The 18,998-nt window shown below is 42.5% G+C and overlaps 1 protein-coding gene across 4 annotated transcripts in view; it reads left to right on the forward strand.

The window, feature by feature from the left end:
- The window catches only part of DAAM2 (dishevelled associated activator of morphogenesis 2), a 153,281-nt gene that overhangs the window by 84,687 nt on the left and 49,596 nt on the right, over positions 1 to 18,998 (forward strand). Inside the window, exons 1-2 of one of the 4 annotated variants that reach the window (XM_060189747.1) lie at positions 14,492 to 14,585; positions 18,698 to 18,774. The exons of 2 other annotated variants lie outside the window; for them this stretch is intronic. The gene's annotated coding sequence lies outside the window, so the exon portion shown is untranslated. Of the gene's footprint in view, positions 1 to 14,491; positions 14,586 to 18,697; positions 18,775 to 18,998 lie in introns of those variants that run through there. One more of the 4 variants, XM_060189746.1, reaches the window with a different exon arrangement.

Genomic DNA, 18,998 nt, shown 5'->3' on the forward strand with positions numbered 1-18,998 from the left:
AAGCTACCAGGGGAGGGGTTGGTATACGGAGGTGTGGTGGTGGGAATTGTGTGAAGCTGTACCCCTCTTATCCTATGGTTTTTTTCAATGTTTCCTTTTTATAAATAAAAAATTTAAAAAATGGGATGAAAAAGTAAACATTAATATAAAAACACAAATAGAAATTTATAGGATAAATGAAAGTGCTTTGAGTTTGGGAGCATACAAGCAGATCATGGGGGTCTGGAAGGCTGCTTGGAGAAGAAAAAGGTCTAGAAAGTGGATAGAAAGAAAGGAGAGGAGATGGAAGAAGAGTGAGCATGGTGTAATATTGTATCCCCAAATGTAGAGCCAGCAGTCAGCCTTACTGCATTTCAAAGCTAACATATGTATATATTTTTACTTCTAATATTTATCTGATTACGGATGGCCCTTCATTCCTTCTGTAGGATTAACACAGTGCCATCACATGGGTAGTATGTTTTATGACCCATAGGGTCAAGAATTCAGGACATACTGTGATTTATTTCAGCCACCTGCTCTGAGGCTCTTATGAAATTCCTGTTGTTTGTGCAGAAAGAGCCTATGGTGTGTGTGGGGTGGGGGGAGGAGTTGGAGATAAAAGTGAAAATGCTGTGCCTTCTAGGAATTTGTCTCTTGAGCAATGGTGCACTTGGAAGAGTAGAATAATATCCTACTATATAATAATAATCAAAAACCTAGGAGCCTGGATAGGAGAGGGGTGAGGTGTAGGGTAAGGAGGAGAGATGGTACAGTAAGTAACTGAGTTGCTCATCAAGGCCATTTGGACAGGAAACCACCCTAGATTAAAGTAACTTGTCTCCATTCCATCCTGACCATTCAGGGACTGTGGGTAACATTTTTGGAAACACAGGGAGTGGCTGGCGGGGTTGCTCTTCCTGGGAAAGCTTGCCTGGGCTGGCTGTGTGGAAGATGGGCAGCACCAGCTGCATGCTTTGCAGGGTCTGGTGCAAAATGGAGATGCTGGGCTCCTCAGACAACAATTAAAAATTTCAAGTTGGTGAGAGCAGAGCATTAAATGGGTGGGGACCCCTTCTGAGGAGCTCATTCCCCCAAGTGGCAGGCCTCAAAGAAGAGACATCCTGGACTCTTCTATGACTCAAGAGTGTGTGGTAAGAGAATGGGGCTGGGAGGGGCTGGTCTGGTCTGTGGCTGTGTGTGTGTGGTGGGGTGGGGTGGGGTGGGGAGAGGGGGTTCTTTGTATTAATGGTAACACTTCCCTGAGAGCTGGGCTGGGGCATCCTGGGAAGCTGCATTCGTGTAAGGGGGCCTGTTGTCTATCATGATACTGATGCTTATATATGTTGTTAGCTCTGTGCAGTGGGAACGTTGGGTCTATTTGTTGTAATAAGTCAGATTGAAGCTTACATGTGTATGAACTTCACTCATTCAGTAAAGTGCTGATTATCTCTAAGCTGTGATTTCCTTATATGTAAATATGTAGATCACAATACTATTATCACAAATTTGGGAATAAGTATTTGAAACAACAATGGGAGAATTGAAGGGCTGGGTAGTGGTGCACCTGGTCGAGTGTATATGTTACCATGTATAAGGACCTGGGTTCAAGCCCCTGTCCCTACCTGCAGGGAAGAAGCTTCATGAGCAGTGAAGCAGTGCTGCGGGTGCTTCTTTTTTTCTCCCTACCTCCTGTTCCTTCTCAGCTTCCCTCTGCATCTGTCCACAAAATTAATAAGTAAAAAAACATAAAAAGTTAAAAATATGAAAATGGGAGAATTTGTACATAGTTATGAATAAATACTGGTATCCTTTCTGTAAATATATTGCATTGCATTTCTGTATCAGGCCTGTTGCATCAGCAGCAAATATGCATCATAATTTGACATAGAGTCAGAGAAAATATACACACCATTACAACATATTCTGAGAGGAAACCCAGTCACACATGTTAACAGATACATACATGCACAGGAGCTGAATCAGAACTGGGTTGAATGGGAAGGTGTATATATAGAAAATAGCCCTAATTTGCATGTTACCTGCTCATTTTGAAACTTAATGTCCTCACCAGAGAGAACTCCCACCTTCATGGGATTACTGGGAGATTCAATGGGCTGACAAGTGTGAATACTGTGTCTGGCCCATGGCATCTAAAATATCCTTTGAATGGGCCTCTGCTTCGAGGCTGTGGTGGTATAGTTCATGGGAAACTGCAGATAAGCCAGTGCATTCCCCATGGTAACATTTCCTAAATATTATGCTTGGGCAGCTCCTTTATAAACTAAGGGTGAGCTGACTTGAAATTGGCATAGTGGCTGACATTACTGTTTCCTCTGCTCAGATACCTTTGGCAGCTGGCTGGGTTGTCTTTTTGCTGAAAATTGAAAGTCAGTAGGGTCATGTGTATTTGTTTCCTAGAAAGGTACTCTCAAGTGCACACACACACATACACACCCCTACACATGTACACCATAGTACATACACACAACTACATACCACACATCATGCTTTAAGTACATTAACATGCACAGGGCATACAACTACCTCCTCACACCACCTACACATAAACCCCAACACCCAGAGAGGCAAAGCTTGTCATATATTAGTGTGATCTCATTTCTTCTCTCCTCTCCTGTCTGTCTTCATCAGTTATTTACGGGGCATCTCCTATATTTGCTTGTCTAATGTGCAAGGTCACATTTGTCCTATATTTGCTTGTCCAATATGCAAGGTCAAGCCACCATGCTCAAGCCATATCCTTCCAAATGGCTTGTCCTGATGCCATGTCTTAATCACTGATTTCAGTTTCCTTTTCCATTTGATCTGCCTGTGACAAATGCTGGGACACACAGCAAGGACTTTGATTTCTGTAAGTTCGGTTCTACCTTCTGGAAATATGCTGATGGAACCAGGATTGTGCCTATTTGTGTCTCACTGAACTCCTAAGTTCCCCTGTCTCTCAGCTTTTGAGAACCTTCAGCTTTTCTCATGCTTTTGTGGACTGAACCCTGAACCTTACTTAGCCAGCACCACAAGGAGCTTAGAGCGAGGAGATAGGGAAGGAAGCTCGGTTTGAGGGCCTTGGAGGTGTTGGGCACATATTCTTCATTTGATGAGCTTTGCCATCTGTGTGCCCATGAGGGAAATGAAGCTCAAAGGTACTGAGCCACATAGACACAGGCCAAATATGAATGCATGTACTCTCTCTTTTTCCTTTTTCTTTTTCTTTTCTTTTTGGTCATTGCTGGGGGTTTCACCATTCTGAGCTGAATTTTTTGGATAGAAGAGAGAATGAAAAAGACCACAGCACTGAAGCTTCCTCCAATGCGATGGAGGCTGGTTCAAACCTGGTTTACATCTGTGACAGAGCAGATGTCTATCCAGGTAAGTTATCTTGCTAACCTGAAAGCATATATTATTATTTTTCTTCTTCTCCTCTTCCTCCTCCTCCTTCTTCTTCTTTGTATAACAAGATTAAATAGCTATTTGTGATTTTTAAATTTAAAAATTATTTATAAAAAGGGTACAATGACAAAACCATAAGAGGGGTACAACTTTGCATAATTCCCACCACTAGAACTCTGTATCCCATCCCCTCCCCTGATAGCTTTCCTATTCTTTAACCCTCTGGGAGTATGGACCCAAGGTCATTGTGGGATGCAGAAGGTTGAAGGTCTGGCTTCTATAACTGCTTTCCCGCTGAACATGGGCATTGACAGGTTGATCCATACTCCCAGTCTGTCTCTCTCTTTCCCTAGTGGGGAAGGGTTCTGGGGAATCAGAGCTCCAAGGCACATTGGTGGGGTTGTCTGCCAAGGGAAGTCCAGTTAGCATCTTGTTAGCCTCTGGAACCTGGTGGCTGAAATAAGAGTTAACATATAGAGCCAAACAAATTGTTGACTAATAATGAACCTAAAGGCTGGAATAGTTCATATGAAGAGTTGGGGGAGGGTCTCCATTTTGTAGATAGTTAGTAGTCCTATTTTAGTTATATTCCAAAGAGGCCATGACTATACTAGTGTTTTGTTTTTTTTCCCTAAGCCTGACATCTGATATGCAGGTGGACCTAAGTTATTGTCTGGGGAGATGATGTCATGACTAGAAAAAGGACCAGAAAGCTGGATCAGGGAAGATTAGCTTCCAAATATGGGAAAGGTGTATAAATATTGTTGATTGTAAACCCTATAGATTTGATCTGATCCTGGGCCCATATTCAGCTTAAGAACCTATGTGACCTCTGCATCCCTATAGATCTGAGCTCATATTCTGTGGTCATGAGTAGGAATGTTTCAAGTTGCCCCAGTATCAGGTCCCATATTCCTCAGGTGGAACATAGAGTATGTTGTCCAGCCTGTCTTTGGAGGATGGAACATTCTCTACCGAAAGCATATATTCTTTCCAGTATATAGCTCAGCCTTCTGGGAAATGGAACCAGGCTAGGTAAAGCCTGGATCTCTGGGGAATTCTTGTTCTCCATCTCCCACTTAAAAAAAAATCTTTATTTATTGGATAGAGACAGCTATAAATCAAGAGGGAAGGGGGTAATAGAGAGGAAGAGAGACAGAGAGATACCTCAGCACTGCTTCACCAGTCACAAAGATTTTCCCCTGCAGGTGGGGACCGAGGGCTCAAACCCAGGTCCTTGTGCATTGTAATACATGTGCTCAACCAGATGTGCCACCACCCGGCCCCAGCCATTTCCTACTTTTATGCTATGGGGACTTCCCCAGAATTTGTGAAGTAGCTTATAGTATTAGCAGTCTTCTAGAAGGCACCCTGCTGCAGTGGCTAGAGCACTTGGTGTTTTGTTACTATGAAGTCATGAATCAATATACTTGTCTGATTTTTTTATTAAGTAATTTTATTGAGGTATAATTGGCATAATATAGGCCTCACATAATTAGAGTACATAATTTGATATGCTTTAATACCTCTGAAATTTCATTGCAATCAAAACTGTGAACATGCCCATCTTCCTTCAAATGTGCCTTTTATAATCCCTCTCCTCCCTGCCCACCCTCTATCCCCACAATAGGCACCCACCAAACTTCTAGTCATTAAAGATCAGTTTGTACTTTTGCAAATTTTAGATAAACAGAATCATACAGCGTGCACCTATTTCCCCCCTTTTCTCCTTCTTCCTTAGTACGATTATTTTAAGATCCGTCCACATGTGACAGGTATCACAACTCATTCTTTTTATTGCTGAGTAGTATTCAGTGTGCAATTTGCTTGTTGATTCCCCTGTTGGTGGGCATTTGGGCTGCTTCCAGTTTTTAGCTACTACAAATAAAGCTGCTATGAACATTCATGAATAAGACTTTGTGTGAGCATATGCTTTCAGTTCTCTTGGGTAAATACCTGAGAGTGGAACAACTGGATCATATGGAGTTATTTGTTTAACTTTTCAGAAATGGTCAAACTGTTCTTCCATAAAGGTGGCACAATTTTACATCCCCACCAGCAGCGTACTTAAGATCTTTGTCTTCACCACACTTAGGATGTAGATCAGATTTCAAAGCATGGTTGGTATGGAATTTGTGAGCTCCACCAAATGACCAAACCTAGAAACTGAAGCAGGTGCTTTTCAGCTTGGACCAGGAGGCCCAAGGAATGCTGGATCAAAAAAATGCAGAATCAGTGGACTCAGAAATGTCTGCAGAGCTCTGGTGCACAGGAGAAAGGAAAGATCAGTATGGTCCCTGCATGAGATTAGGTAGGGCTAGACCTGGTTTAGAGCTTGGTGTTTGTAAATGGAATAAATGCACCCCCCCCCCCGGCATCTAGGAAATTTGGTGGCAAGAATCACTAACAGGATGGATCATTATGGATGGAAGAAAACGATAATCGAAAGGGACTCCCAGATTGGGAAGCTATAGCACTATGAAGCAAAGAACTGTTTCTGCTTCATTTGTTCTTATGTTCTAGCAATAAGAGCCAGACATAGAGTAAGTGCTCAGAATAATGATGGTTGAATGAATAGATGAACTAATGAATGAATAATGAAACAAAAGGAATTCATGAGATATAATTTGATTGAGCCAATAATGTTTAGTACATGTTTATCGTTTGGCACATAGTATAGTGTGAGGGGCTCCAGAAAACTCCTAATCTTTTATAGAAAGTAATTATTAATTTTTTAATTTCTTTATTGGGGAATTAATGTTTTACATTCAAAAGTAAATACAATAGTTTATACATGCATAATATTTCTCAGTTTTCCACATAACAATAAAACCCCCACTAGGTCCTCTGTCATCCTTCTTGGACCTGTATTCTCCCCATTCTCCCCACCCCCGAGTCTTTTACTTTGGTGCAATATGCCAATTCCAGTTCAGATTCTACTTGTGTTTTCTCTTCTGATCTTGTTTATCAACTTCTGCCTGAGAGTGAGATCATCCCATATTCAGCCTTCTGTTTCTGACTTATTTCACTTAACATGAATTTTTCAAGGTCTATCCAAGATCGGCTGAAAACAGTGAAGTCACCGTTTTTAATAGATGAATAGTATTTCATTGTGTATATATACCACAACTTGCTCAGAAACTCATCTGTTGTTGGACACCTGGGTTGCTTCCAGGTTTTGGCTATTACAATTGTGCTGCTAAGAACATAGGTGTACACAGATCTTTTTGGATGGATGTGTTGGGCTCCTTAGGATATATCCCCAGGAGAGGAATTGCAGGATCATAGAGTAGGTCCAATTCTAGCCTTCTAAGAATTCTCCAGACTACTCTCCACAAAGGTTGGACCAATTTACATTCCCACCAGCAGTGCAGGAGGGTTCCTTTGACCCCACACCCTCTCCAGCATTTGCTGCTGTTACCTTTTCTGATTTATGACACTCTCACAGGAGTGAAGTGGCATCTCATTGTTGTCTTTATTTTCATTTCTCTGACAATCAGAGACTTGGAGCATTTTTTCATGTGTTTCTTGGCCTTTTGGATCTCTTCTGTGGTGAATATTCTGTCCAAGTCCTCCCCCCATTTTTGGATGGGGTTATTTGTTGTCTTGTTGTTGAGTTTGGCAAGCTCTTTATATATTCTGGTTATTAGCCTCTTGTCTGATGTATGGCATGTAAAGATATTCTCCAATCTGTGATGAGCTTCTTGGTTTGGGTAGTAGTTTCTTTTGCTGTGCAAAAGCTTTTTAATTTGATGTAGTTCCATAGGTTTATGCTTGCCTTAGTCTTTGTAATTGGATTCATTTCATTGATGATGTCTTTAAAATTTATGCAGAAAAGAGTTCTGTCAATATTTTCCTCTAAGTATCTGATAGTTTGTGGTCTAACATCCAAGTCTTGATCCACCTGGAATTTACTTTTGTATTTGGTGAAATACAGTGGTTCAGTTTAATTCTTCTGCATGTTTCAACCCATTTTTTCCGACACCATTTGTTGAAGAGACTCTGCTTTCCCCATTTAATAGTCTGGGCACCTTTGTCAAAGATTAGATGTCCATAGGTGTGGGGGCTTACTTTTCCAGATTTACTTATATATGCCAAATATTTTGATAGCTTGTGTCTTCATTTTCATTGAACGCTCAAAATATTTTGATTTCTTCCTTTATTTCCTCTTTGACCCAGTAGTTGTTAAGTAGTGTACTGTTGAGCTTCCACAGTTTGGGACTATTACTAATCTTTTGTTGATAAGTGTTAGTTTAATTCCACTGTGTTCTGAGAACATGCCTGGGATGATTTCAATGCTCTTGAACTTGCTGCGGCTGTCTTTGTGGCATAACATAGGTTCTATTCTTGAGAATGATCCATGGAGACTTGAATAGAATGTGTATTCATTCCAGTTTCATGGGGTGAATGACTCTGAAAATGCCCAGTTTATCTGTCTCCTCACTTAGCTCTTTCAGTAGATGTTTGATGTATCTAGATGTCTTCTCATTGGGTGCATAGATGTTAATAATTGTTAGGTCCTCTTGATTGACTGATCCTCTGAGATTAAGTAATGTCCATCCCTATCTTTTTTCATTTTATTATTTTAAAGTCTATCATGTCAGGCATGAGAATAGCTGTTCCTGCCCTTTTTTGTGGCCCATTGGCTTGTATGAGAGATTTCCATCCTTTCACTTTGAGTCTGTGTTTGTCTTGTTGAGTTAGATGGGTTTCCTGTAACAGAATATTGTTGGGTTGTGTTTTCTGATCCATCTTCCTTCTCTGTGCCTTTTAATAGGAAAATACAGGCCATTGACATTTATTGATATCAAAAATTGAAGATATTTTAAGACCTTTCTTATAGAGTTTTCGAGTGTTCTGATATATGTCTTACTTATGGTGGTCTGACTGTTTATAGGAGAACTTTCAGAACTTCTTTCAGGGCAGGCTTGGTGATAGTTCATTCTTTCAACTGTTGCTTGCCAGAGAAGGCTTTTATGCCTCCATCTAGTCTGAATGACCATCTAGCAGAATACAGTAGTCTTGGTTGAAAGCCTTTCTCATTGAGCACTCCATAGATATCTTGCCATTCTCTTCTGGCCTGTAGTGTTTGTGTGGAGAAGTCTGATGTTAATCTTATGGGTTTTCCTCTGTAGATGACTCTTTGCTTTTCTCTGGCGGCCTTCAGGATCCTTTCTTTATCCTTATTCCATGCCATTCTAAATAAGATGTGTCTTGGTGTCTTTAAGTCTAGGTTGATTCTTTTTTGGGACCCTCTGGGCTTCTTGATCCTTTATGTCTTTGATGTTGTCTAGACTAGAGAAGTTCGCAGCTATTATGTTCTGTAGACTGCTTTCTTCCCCTCCCTTTCTTTCTTCCTCTGGTAAGCCAATATATGTGTATATTATTTCTTTTGAAGTCCTCCGATATGTCTCTGTTGTTGTTTTCAGTATCTTTTATTCTCTTTTTGAGGTCTCTTACTTCATTTTTAGTTGTCTCTAATCGTCCTTGATCTTTCTAATTCTGTCTTCAGCCTCATGTATTCTATTCTCTCTCCCCTCTACTGTTTTCTGGAGTTCATCTGTTTTGTTACCCTATTCTGTTACTGTTTTAGCTTGTTCAGCTAGTTGTGTTCTTAGCTCAGCTCTTTCAGCTTTCAACTCTCTAATAACCTTGAGATAATTATAGTTTTCTTCCAGGGTCTCATTTGTTGTTTCCGCATTTCTGATGACAATTCTTTCAAACTCTTTACTCACTCCTGTGATTATTTCCTTAACTAGTGTTTGGATGTTGACCTCATTATTTGTGCTTCAGCCTGTGGGGTCTTTTAGCTGGACTCTTGTCCTAGTTCATTTCTCCAATATTTTTTCTTGTTGGTTTAACCATTTTATATAGCATATTATGAGTTCCCTCTGTTAGTACTTTTCAAATTACTGATCACTCTTGCCTGGATTGACTTGTGTCTAAGTAAGGTACTTAAAGGGTTCACAGTTGTGGAAACTGACAGTTGTTTTAATCGTATTTTAATCCCTGAGTTGGAGCTCAGTGGCTTAAAAGCCTCTTTTTTGTTCTTTTTCTTCCCTGTAGGCTATGGGAACCTGAGGGCTTTTAAACTATAAGTAGGCTTCTTAGCTTAATGACTCACTCCTGACCAAGAGATAAAGCAGGGTGGAGCAGAGATAATCCAGTAGTTATAGGAAGAGTCTTTCACAGACCCACCGCTAGGCCACAGAGGTATAGATCTTCTCCTGAGTTTCCTTGTTAGTTAGTCCTCTGTTCCTTGGTGTCAGCACAGGGCCTCCCTGCTGCTGCTCCAGAGGCTGAGGGCAGTAGCAATGGAGACTCACTGTTCCATTTGGTGAGTCTTATGGGAGTCCTCTCCTCCCTTCAGCCATCCCCTTGGTGAAACAGACTGGAGGAGGTGGTGTTTCAACTGGTAAACTACTGGACTGTCTCCAGCCACTTAATCTCTCCCTAGGCTCCTCTCTGTCCATGAGCCACATGTGTTTGCACTCACCAGTGATTTGGTGGGTTCCTGAAGTTGTTCTATTCCTGTCTTTTTGCAGTCCTAGGTGGTTTCCTTTGGTATTCCTAGTTGACCCGGTAGAGAAGAGAAACACAGATGCTGCTGCTCAATAGCCCCACCTCCGGAAGTCCAGAAAGTAATTTTTTTTCTTACCCAAAGCCATTCATCTTGTTCGGGTCAGCTGACAGGACAAAAATACTCCTAGGTCACCTTACTGGTTTTTTTTTTTTTTTTTTTTTTGTCTAAGATTGAGTGTTATACTGCTTTGCCCTATGTGACCCAGGCTGGAGTCTGATCCCCACCACCCCCACCTCCTTAAAGGAGACTTTGGTGGATAGCTATGTGCTATCCTCTCTCTCTCTCTCTCTTCCCTTCCCTTTCCCTCTCTCTCTGCTTTTCTATGCTTCTTTTTAAATTTTTTAATTACCTTTATTTATTTATTGGATAGAGACAGCCAGAAGTCAAGAGGAAGGGGGAGAAAGAGATATAAAGAGACAGAGAGACACCTGAAGCCCTGCTTCACCACTTGTAAATCTTCCCCCTGCAGGTGGGAACAGGAGTGGGGCTCGAACCTGGATCCTTGAGCATTGTAACAGGTATGCTCAATCAGGTGCACCACCACCTGGCCCCTTCTATGTTTCTATATAAATAAAAATATTAAATTTTTCTAATGAAAACAATATTCATAGCAGGAAAATGGGTGGGGATTCCAAGATAGATAGATAGATAGATAATAACCTAAATACATCAACTCAGAGGTTAATTACTTTGGCAATTACTCTGTGTGTGTGTTTATGTCTTATTAGTTTTTCAGTATCTATGAAAAACCTATCTACCAATCAATACTTATGTTCTAGTATGTGTTCTCAGCCTTTCATAGTATTTGTAACCATATGCGACTCTGGTTCTGAATATTTAGTAGCATCTCTGATTATGCCCAGTGCCCATTGCAGATTATGTCTCATCTAGATAGGAGCTCTGGGTGAAAGGGAACCCCATTTTAGGATGGAGTTCTGCAAACTTCTCTCAGACCCAAACATTTGCACTTCCCCTATTATAGGCATAGCTCTGTCATCATGTTTATTTGCTTAGTTGTCTCTCTCTCCCCCACACTAAACTCTTGTTTACCAGGGTATTTTTCCAGCTTTTAGCCTATTACTTAGAAGCTCAGCAAATATTTGTTAGAATTCAGGATTACCCTAGGTCTGGACTTTCAATCAGTTTGCCTTTTTGGGGTCAGTTCTGCTCTCTCCCCCATTCTGCTCAGGATAGGTCATGTGCCGGGGCTCAGGATTTATGTGTAGCTAGGCTCTGAGGCATATACAGAGCCTCTTCTGGTGTGGATACAGGCTGCTATTGTGTCTGGGGAAGACTCAGTCCAGGGTTCAGAGTGCTGCCATATGCAAAGACACAGTGGGATCCTGTGCTGAGGGGACAGCACAGCACGGGAGTCCAGGGTGAAAGGACCAGTAGGGTGGCTAGTATGGAGCTCCTCTCAGGCCTGGGATCCTAAAGTAGGCTCCCTGTATGCTGGGCTTAGGAAGGAAAGCCTGGCAGGAGAGCCTAGCAGAGAGCTGTAGGCCTTTTCTCCTGTACCCTTTCAGTAAAGACAGTACCATTTGTGTGAACCGGAGGGGCTTGGCTTCCAGGAAGCTGAGGGGGTGAGGCAACTGGGTGTCAGAAGCAGGGTGATTTCCCTTTGGCTAGGAGCCTCAGACCTCTGGCTTTAATGGGTAGCAGTGACTTGGGTGTTGAATTCCTTCTTCTCTTTTACTTCGCAGCTGTTCCCAAAAGAACGTTTCCATTCCCACTCATGCACAGCCTGTGCTTTTGTTTTATGTGCCTAAGACTTGTCTTGCCAGAGTTGCACCACACACACACACACACACACACACACACACACACACACACACACACACACACACACACACACACACGTGCTGAGACACACCCCTCTGTCACATCTATGGCATTCCTCCCTTCCTTTCTACTTATAGCAGTGTAGGAAGGCCTCTATTACTATTACTCTAAAGAGCTGCCTCCTAGTCTTCTCCTTCTTCTGTCTCTCCTGTAACCCACCTCATATGATGCTATCAAAATGGTCCTTCCAGCCCCAGTATTGAGCAGGATTTACTCACTGCCCTTAATATAAGCCAACTAGATAGACAGTCAGTCAGCCAACCACCAGCTCAGTGTTCCAGCCTGGTGAACTTACTTCCTTTCTCTTTTCTCTTACTTGGCAGCTTCTCCTGATGCTGCCTTTTTTGGAGCCTGTCTTGTGGGATAAACCATCTACGAGTATCCACCTTTCCTCAGTGCTCAACTTCAATGCCTCTTCTTCTGAGGAATGTTCAAGATTGCCCACTCAGAAGTCACTTTTCCCTCCCTGAAGTCTTAGGGCACTGATTGCACTTGCTCTCCTCTCTTACAACCTGGTTGATAATGTGCAAAAGCCTCCCAACAAAGCCACAGGCTGAGTAAGGATAGATAACCTTTGATGGTTGATTTCTCTGAAACACCCAGAAAATTGCTGTCAATGGCAGTCACTCAAAATGGAGAGATAGAATAGTGCATGTTGGACTATGGCTTTCGAACACCATTGTGTGCCTGTTTTATCCCCAGTGAGACAAATAAACCTCTGTTAGATTTCAAAATGAGAAAACCATCTGGAAAACCCATAACATTCATATTCACCCCCCAAATCAGGGAAATGCCACTTGGATAGAGGGAGATTTTCAGTTTTGTTTTCCTAACAAGATGCCCATTTCCCTCCTTCCCATCCCTCTCTGTCTCCCACCCCCTCTTTCAGCCTGCAGAGAGGGGACTCTGGGTTGGAAGCCTTTACTTTTTCTTTCTTAGCCTTCCCCAGAGGGGGAAACTATAATTTAGGCAGCTGCTAAAGATAGCTTCCTTTCTGTGGGAGCTTACTTAGCCCTGAGACTGGCACTGTATATCTCTATTTCAAGCACCATCCTGGAACTGACAAGAAAGCCACAGGACTGAACCATCCACCAGTAAGTTGTCTGAGTTTACTGCCTGAAATACTGGAGGTCTCTGTGCTCTTCCTTTCTTGTATGTGTTAGAGATGACTCTCACTCCCAATAGTCTCTTCCAGACCCCTGAGGGAGGACAGCAAAATGTGGGGTCCATAGAACTGGTTTGAGTGCTAGGCTCATACTTGGCATCTTTCTAAGCCTCTAAGTTCATCATCTGTGAATAAGAGGTGGGTGGCAGAAGAGGGTGCAGTGATCCTTTTTATCTTGCAGGAGTGTGGAGAAAGTTTCAGATATAATTGAACATGGTTAGTACTCAACATATGATGATGACAATTTTCTGATTATTAGATTCGCTGGATTTAGAGCATGACTTTCCCATTTTAATGGGTATGAGGGACCTTGATACGTCTGTGTGATTGGACCATGTAAATTGGATGACTTTTGTAGATTAAAAAAAAAAAACTGAATACTGTTCATTATACATGACCCAGACTAATAGCATGGTAAGCAACAAACTTTCTTTTTTTTTTCTAGAGACACAGGGAGGGAGAGAAAGAGAGAGAGAGAGATAGAGAGAGAGAGAGAGAGAGAGAGAGAGAGAGAGAGAAAGGAAACTATAACAAAGAAGCTGCTTTCAGTGTGGTGGGGGCAGGACTCAAACATGGTTTTGTACAAATGGCAAAGTAGTGCGCTATCCATGTAAGCTATTTTGCCAGCCCAGATCAGCAATCTTTCCATACTGAGTTGAGTAGTAAATATTTGTGACTTTGAGCACCATAGAATCTCTGCTGCATGAGAACAGCCACAGATAATAACAAAATCCATAGGAGTAAGTGTTTATGTGCTGATAAAATTATATTTACAAAACCAGAGTTTGACCCTGGAATATTGGCCAGTCCTATAACAATATTAAAGATTTACTCAGGTAGAATGGCTATAATTAACACTTAGGTAAACTTTGAATTATCTTAGTGGCTTATCCATAACTACTGATAGTGTCTGCTATTGCTAAGTTCTATTCTAAAATGCTTTAACAATATTAACTCATTTAGTCCTCATCAGCAATTCTATGAAGCATGTTTTATTATTATTTCCCCATTTTACAGATGAGGGCACCAGAGTTTAGAAAGACTAAGTAACTTGTCTAAAATTATATAATTAAATTTGATCACAGTGGAATAGAACCATGTTTGGGGTGGGTGTGGAGTAAGCTGTCAGTAATCTTGGCAGCTTTGGAGTGGAAGCATGTGTAGATAGGACTGTAAAGGATCACCTCCCACCCCAAGTCTGCTTGTAGTCCACAAAGCATGAGAGGATGGCCTGCAGAGACTCACAGTGAGAGCAGTGCTGCTGTACATTGGCAGAGGGCTATGGGTGGGCAGAGGGTCAATGCATAGAGGGCAGTGTTGCCTGTGATGGAAAAGTAGAGATTCTTCCTTGAGGAGCCAGGCTCTGGGTAAACTGGGCCTGAGGCCATCTCTTTGCTGACCCTCAGTGGCACAGGAAGGGTCAGTGTATAAGGAGGAGGAATCTCTGGTCTGTGGAACAGGAAATTGTTTACATTCCTTATGTTCCATGCAGCAGCTCTGGGGAGCCATGGGCCCCATTCCCAGACTCGGGTCCTAGGGGACCTAGTAGGGAGAGGAGTGAAAAGGACTCAGCTCCTCAGGATGCTTGAGCTCTGCTGTCAAACTAAGGTAATTGTATAGCCTTGTGCTTACTAATTTAGTCACAAATTAATAGGTTATCAGTCAGGGCTTTGACCTGACTGATAACCTATTCAACATGCTGTTTGTCACACTGTACTTTTGCTTATACTGTTTCCCATGCCTAGAATGCATTTTGCTACCTCTTGTGCCCTGTCTTAATGTTCTCATCCCTAGAAAAACTAGTTCAGAGTTGCCTCCTTCGGAAAGCCTTTCCTGATTACCCCTTCACCTTTTAGACCGGACTTGGTCTTCCTTCTCAGTATTGCCAAAGCACATGTCTCTAACCCTTCTGTATTGTCACTGCCTGACACTTATGGCTTCCCGACAGTAGGAGAGGATCCTTTAGAAGCAAGAGGTTGTAAATATTTGTTAAAAAATATGTAAACATCTATAAAAAGAGATAATGGTTTTAGCTACCCCCCACCTCAATGTCATTGCGACACTCAAATGAGGTCACAGAGCTATGAAAACACCCAACCCAACTCATAGGGAACACTCAGTTGTGAGTGACTGAGTCTGAATGCATAGTACACTTGAGGAAGCTTTGAGCATGTCTCAGCTTAGGCTATTCCTTGGGAATGTGTCCTATGGCTTAGTGGTTTAGGGTTTAGCTTAGAGGTTTACTTTAGAGCAAAACAGCAATGTGCTTTGAGTCCTGGCTATGCCACAACTAGTTGTGTGTCTTTAGACAACTTAATGAGCCTCTCTGAACTACTCTGGAAAACAAGACTTCTTTTAAAATAGTGCCACTTATCTTAGAATTATTAAGGGCATTGATCTTGCCTTTCCAAATAGAGACAGCTCAGAAACTGGAGCTGGAGCTCAGCTCCTTTGGTCCAGACTTTCCCATGAATAAAGGCAAAAGTGGGTGATTCTTAAATATATAGGATAAACTCCTTCAGCATCAGCTCTGGGTGGCCCCATCATTCTGAAGCAGGGTTGATAGATGAAAGCTCTGGCGAAGACATTCACAACTCACTGATGGTCATGATGATGATGGTGGTGGTGCTGGAGATGATGCCACATACAGAGTTTCCGTTTGCTACTACCCTTCACTGTTCCACTGGGAAAAAGGATAATGTTATGGTGGTGTCACAGATGGGGAGCCTAGAACTCTCATGAAACATGTTCAGTCTCTCCTAGCTAGGAAGGTAAAAACTAGAAAAATTCCCTTCCATCTGATTTGAGAGACTGGTGCAGTAAATGAGTGTTAGAACAGGGGCTGGTAAAAAAGTGGGGTGGTGGAAGATGGAAATAGTCTTCACTAAAGAAGGAGGAGAAATATCTGACTGGGTTAGCCCTTTGAGACTGAAGCTGTTTGTAAGCTAGACTCTAGAAACTGACCTTCTCCAAGTGGAGGGCGGTTATTGGGGTCTGGGTTTGGTTGTGAGGAAGGGGTTAATGATGGGGGAAGATGAAGTCTGGTGAGGGAGTGAGCAGACCACAATCAAAGAACTGGAGTCCTGGTTTACAGTTTCAGCTCTGTCTCTAATACTGAGACCTACAATAAGACATGCCTTCCCCCACCCCCTTTTCATCTATATCATTAAGCTACATGATTTCCATCTATTAGTCTGTGGGCTTAGTTTTGGATGTTCAGATAGGACACTAAGAAAGGGAATAGGAGTCAACAAGTTGGGGTCTTTGAGAGGAGGGCATCCTCAGAAACATGACCATATCAAACATGACCATGGCAGCTTTGGAGTGGAAGCATGTGTAGATAGGACTGTAAAGGATTGCTCCCCACCCCAAGTCTGCTTGCTGTCCACAAAGCATGAGAGGATAGCCTGCAGAGGCTCACTGTGAGAGCAAGGCTTTTATACATCAGGCTGTCCCTTAAAGTGTGCAGTATCCCCTGACTGGTCGTGGCACTTCCCATCTGGAGGACCTGTGTCTACTTATTTTTTTCCTACAACTATCCTGCCACTATACCATCTTGCTCCACATATTCAGGGCAGGCAGTGAACATATTAAATGACAAGTAGGTCATGGAACTGATCAATCAGAGAAGTCATGAGTGTAAGGAGCTGGCTTAGACTAACAGGGTGTGCCATTTGGGTGCCCTTCAGTGGACCAGCTATTCTCTACACCACCACCTCCTCCAGTTCCTCCTGAGAAGTCTGAAAGCAGGAGTTAAAGAGAAAAGAAGAACAAAAAGGGAGGATGGGGAGTGAGAAGATATTTAGATGAAGGCAGGAAGAGAGACTACAGGTCCTCCCATCCCTCCCTGGTACCCCATCACGCAGTCAGCCCAGCCTCACCATGAACTCTAGGGGGTTCTTCCCTGGCTTTGTGCCCTGAACAGACCAGTCTTGCTTTCCAGCTGCAGCCTTACTTGGAAGGCTGATGAAACAAATGAGAGCTGGTGTGTCCTCTGCATCATTATCTTACACTTGACAATGGAGAGGGGACCTTATGCTTGTTCAGCTCTCTCTGTCTGCCATTGGTGCTTCACGAAGCCTGTCAGTCAGAGGCTGTATCTCCTGTTCTTAACCATGAGCATTGGCTACAGATAGCCTTAGAGCCTCCCTTCCGCTATCAGTTATGAGCCTGTTCTAGGCCTTTACCATCATGTGCCTGAATTGTTGCAGAGTGTGCTGGCTGCTTCCCCCACCCCAACCACTACCACCTAGTTTTGGAATTGTGCCCTGTAAGCATTCCTGATTGCTTATCATCTGGTAGGAGTCAAAGATTTCAATCCACATTTTTGACTGATAAGGACCTCTCCTTTTTCTCAAGCTCCAGTTTTTCAGTTGACAAGAAGTATGTATTGCACACACACACACTAAAAACAAGGTATTTTATTAGCTGTAGAAGTGATGTTTGGGGGGAGGAGGTATATCATAGAAGCAGTTGATATGGCCCCTGACCTACAGAAGTCTTCATTATAGCTGTGAAAAAATAATAAGCACAGGAAAATAAGCAGTGAATTAGGCATCCCTGGATAGTGTATTATTTGAGGTTCTCCTGGGTCTGTTAAAAAGTCTGTTACAAAGCTTGTAAAGAAAGATGAAATGGAACTGGTAAAGAGTTCTTGAATGACAGGGGCTGGGAGGTAGCACATCTGGTTGAGCGCATGTTACAGTGCGCAAGGACCTAGGTTCGAGCCCCCAGTCTCCACCTGCAGGGTGAAAACTTTGCAAGTGGTGAAGCAGTGTTGCAGGTGTCACTCTGTCTCTCACCCTCTCTATCCCTCCCTTCCCTCTCGATTTCTGACTGTCTCTATCCAATAAATAAATAAAAAATAAAAAATGTTGTTGAATGACAATGTGAATCATGACTTATATGCAAGTGCAGATCATAATAAACTCTTACTAATTAGATTGTTAGGGCTTAAGAAATAGAAGCTTCTTTAAAAATTACTTTGTGTTCATTAGGAAAAATATCTTTTTAAAAAACTCTATTTATAAAAATGGAAATATTGACAAGAAGACAGGATAAGAGGGGTACAATTCCTGCCACCAGAACCTTGTATCCATCCCCACCCTTGAAAGCTTTTCTATTCTTTATCCCTCTGGGAGTATGGACCCAGGATCATTGTGGGGTTCACAAGGTGAAAGGTCTGGCTTCTGTAATTGCTTCCCAGCTGCACATGGGCAGACTCTTTCTCTCTCTTTCCCTAGTGGGGCAGGGATCTGGGGAGGCAGGGCTCCAGGACACATTGGTGGGGTCATCTGCCCGGGGAAGTCAGGTTGGCATCATGGTGTCATCTGGAACCTGGTGGCTCAAAGAGTTAAGATATAAAGCAGAACAAATTGCTGACTAATCATGAACCTAAAGGCAAGAATATTATAGATGAGATTTGGGGTCTCCATTTTGGAAAAAGTTAATAGGTATATTTTAGGTAAATTCCAAGGGGCCCATGACTTTACTGTTTTTGCCCGAGCCTGACAGCTAATATGCAGGTGGACCCAGGTTACTGTCTGGGGATATGGTGTCATAGTTGGAAAAAGGACAAGAAAGCTGGATCAAGGAAGAGAGTAGCTCCCAAATGTGGGAAAATAATATATAAACATTGTTAACTATAAACCCTGTTGATTTGATCTGGGGCCCATATTCAGCACAGGAGCCTGCCTATGTAACCTCTTGTCTCCCTGTAGGTCTGAACTCACACTCTGTGGTCATGGCTAAGAACACACCAGGCTGCAATAATTTCAGGACCCATCTTCCTCAGGTGGTAGGTAGAGTATGTTATCCAACCTCCCTTCAAAGAATGGAATAGTCCCCACCACATTAATGTTGATCCACATTAAGGGCTGGGTCTGACAAAGGAGGTGACAAAGAGGTCCATTATATTATTCCTGATAGAGATGACCAGTGACAGTGGTGAGAGGACCAGGCTCATCATGTCTGTGTGGGAATCCCCAGGACTCCCTGATCTCGGTCCCAGGTGATGGACTG

This window comes from Erinaceus europaeus, chromosome 4, assembly GCF_950295315.1.
Source record: "Erinaceus europaeus chromosome 4, mEriEur2.1, whole genome shotgun sequence".
NCBI lineage: Eukaryota > Metazoa > Chordata > Mammalia > Eulipotyphla > Erinaceidae > Erinaceus > Erinaceus europaeus.